Source organism: Pteropus alecto, unplaced genomic scaffold (genome assembly GCF_000325575.1).
Source record: "Pteropus alecto unplaced genomic scaffold, ASM32557v1 scaffold98, whole genome shotgun sequence".
NCBI classification, from domain to species: Eukaryota; Metazoa; Chordata; class Mammalia; order Chiroptera; family Pteropodidae; genus Pteropus; species Pteropus alecto.
Window position 1 is genome coordinate 291,604 of NW_006443570.1, and position 3,317 is coordinate 294,920.

The 3,317-nt window shown below is 43.1% G+C and overlaps 1 protein-coding gene across 2 annotated transcripts in view; it reads left to right on the top strand.

The window, feature by feature from the left end:
- Positions 1–3,317, top strand: part of EZH1 (enhancer of zeste 1 polycomb repressive complex 2 subunit) — a 24,652-nt gene continuing 21,335 nt past the window's right edge. For both annotated transcript variants that reach the window (XM_006924584.3, XM_025041749.1), the window contains exon 1: positions 1–29. The gene's annotated coding sequence lies outside the window, so the exon portion shown is untranslated. The remainder of the gene's footprint in view (positions 30–3,317) is intronic.

The window sequence follows — 3,317 nt, forward strand, 5'->3', positions numbered from 1 at the left end:
CGGTGGGTCCCTGCGGCTCGGGATGGAGGGTGAGTGAGTAAACAAGACCGGGCCGGGCGGTGGGGCCGGGCCTCCGCACCTCGCCACCCCCGGCGGAGAGAGCGAGAGGCGAAGGAGTGAGGGAATTGGGAGGAAACGGAGGGGCACCTTGCCTGCCTGGTCGGGGATATTGAGGCGCCCACTCCCAGTCCCGAGGGTTAGGGGAAAAGGGGCGACGGGGCGAGAGAGCCCCCAGCGAGTACCGCGTCTGAGGCGGGGAGGGCGGTGTGTCGGGAGGAGGAGCGGCGGGGGCGGGCCCGGGGATGGGGAATCCCGTTGGAGGGCGGGATGGGCCGGGTGGGCGGGAGCCCTGGCGTAGGGAGGCTGCGGGTGGGCGGTGGCACCAACGGGGGCCCTTGGCGAGGTGGACTCCCAGTGACCCGGGACTTTCCCCCGGGAGGCTCGGACACGGGGTCTCGGCTTGCGATGACTTTGGGGAGTGTTGAGGAAGGGGTGGCAGTAAAAAAACAGGGCCAGGACTAGGGTGAGCCGAATACGGTGCTAGGGTGCAAAATATAAGGGGTCGCTCACTCTCGGGGTAGAGCCGGTGAAGACTCCTCCCTAGGTTTTGCGCTCTGGGCGCCTCGCTCCCCTCACCAGTCTCAGCCCTAAGTGAGAGGTTACTTCTCTCCAAATTTGGTCTCGCGCCAATCCCTGCCCACCCCGAAATTCTCCTGGGGATCAAACGATTGAAGGAAAAGCGCCTTGAAGCAGAGTCAAGGTGTTGTATTTGGGACATGATTGTTAGGAAATGTGGGACAAACTTATTTCGGTAAAAAGTGACTTTTGAGAAATTATTTCGGGGGCGGATAAGGAGAAGGGATGTGGAAGCCTGTAAGTGCCTCTGGTGGAATGTTGAGAGCGGGCTTTCATAGGTGTAATATAAGATTGTAAGTGGTGGAACCTAGGTGTGGAGCCTAGGGCTAGACGGGTGAGGATGAGAAAAGAAGCCAAGGTGGATGAGCAACTGCGTGCGTACTAGAACGTCATTGAAAGTGTGGTCTGTTCCTCCATCTTTGCTAACATGATGTCTTTGAAGAGAAAAAAACCCCATCTGGTGCTTTTAAGTTTAAGAAACCGGCATTGAATGAAGTTTCCAGCCTGAGAATGTGCTATCTGAGGTTTCTGTGAGAGCTCGTCTATTTTAAGCCTTGGAATCCCCAGAGCCGGGATGGTGTGGCATTGATAAAAGACATAACTTATTTACGTAGAAGAATGTGTTAGGAGATAAGTACTTTAAAAAAAAATTTATAATAGAGGAAAAGACTATAAAAATGTAGCGATACTATTATTGTCAAGGTTTCTGCTGAGTGTGTGTTATCACCGTGTGAATTAACTCTCCCAGGGCAGGGATGTTTATGTTTTATTCACCGATGTACCTTAAGCATGTAAAACAGTGCCAGGCACACAAGTGCTCAGTACGTATTTGTGGAATATATAAATAGTAGTCATCTCTGGGGTTGGGAATCGGGACATCTAGATCCTAATTCTGCTACTAACTGGCAGAGTATTTGTAGTCCAATCATGGAACTTGATGCCAAGGCACAGCTTTAAAACTCTCTGAGGTTGAAATGACCTCTTCATTATGGTATTACTTTAATTCTCTTTGAAACAACCCTAAAATAAGGAGCCTAGGATTAAAAATGAAATTTTACTCCCAAGATGACTTATGAGAAGGGGAAAGGTGAGAAATATTGTCACCCTTGTTTCTCTTATCTTACTTGCCTTTGAATTAGTATGCCTTTTAAAAACTATTTAAAATGTTAATTTCATCTATTTAATTTTTGATATCTGAAAAATGGCTTCCTTAGTCCTGTGGGTACCAGCCCCGGCTCTTGCTTTATGCCTTATGTGAAACATGTAACAATTCATTTAATTAAATAGTGTATCTTTTTCCTGTCTTGGACTTAGTTTTAAAGTTTCTACTTTGTAAAAAAAAGTTTCTACTTTGTTAACTAGCAATTTCCCAAAAAAGATTTGAGATGGCAACACTAAAAACACATTACATTTCTACATAGGGTAGTTAAGTGAAAGAGAAACTAGAAAAGGCTTATAGAGAAAAGTGAAGAGAATGATACTAGTTAGATTAGGAGTGAGGGGGAGGCTTTATAAAGGAAAAACTGCTTTTAGGGAATACCTCCATTCCAGAAAGTCCCCAGCTTTTGTTGTTGTTATACTGTATTTTGGGCTCCTTTATACCTTTTGTCAGTGCTCCAAACCTTAAAGTCAGGAATTACTTAATGAGTAATTGGAGGTTAGTGCCTCCGGTGTGTTATGTTCTCTAACACACTTGCCCTAATACTAAAATTCAAAATGAAAAAAGTAAAAGTCTTATTTTTGTTGAATAATAATGAGCAGTCACTAAATATTAAAATTTATGCCAGTGTAGTACAGAACCAGCCAAGAAAGGGCTCTAGCCTATTAGGAGATTGCTTTAACGCTTCTAAATCAGCATTGCATATCCTAAGAGCCAGTGTTTTCCTTTGGGTCCCATAAAAATTCATCCTGCTTTAATTCTTATCACCATTGTCTCTAGTGCAAATGACCTGATTCTTTTAATAAAGCAACACTAGAAAATAGCAATGCTATAATTTAAATAAGAATTCAGGGTCACAGCTTCCTGTTAGTAAGGTTTTTTTCTATGTGTATAGTGCCTAGAAGCTCAAACTAGTAACAAATATAAATAACTTGGAGAAGTGGGAGGGTATAAATTAAAGATGTGCTTAATAGATCCTGGTTGAAGGATCTGTCATTGTATAACTCTCCACAGAGTTAATTTTTTTAGAACTGTTTTAGATTTACAGAAAAATTTTAATAGGAATGTTGAAATTGGTGATCACCAGAATGACTCAGTTGTGTGTTACTAGAGCTTTTTGCAGAGGTAGGTTCACCCCTACTGTTTATGTTTCAACTCTACCATGAACTGAAAAGGAAAGAATGAGACGGAAAATTTAAATATCTACAGTGCCATCTGCCTCCAAAGACATACTTAGCCTGCTGGTTAATAAAATTGTTTGTTATAAAAGAGAAAGTATTAAAGACATTAATCTTGCCCCTCAGACAAGCTCTTTCTGCATAGGGGCACCTTTATGTGGATGAAAGAACTTCATAATTTGGGACTTTTATATACTGATCTCAGTCTCTCTAAGGCTAAGAATATTGTTCCTTAAATGTTTTGTCCCCAAATATTTCCACAATGTTTTCCCATTTCTAACTAGTGACAGACTACATTCTAATTTTAGCCTTTGAAGCAAATCAAGATCCAATTTGCTAGGGGG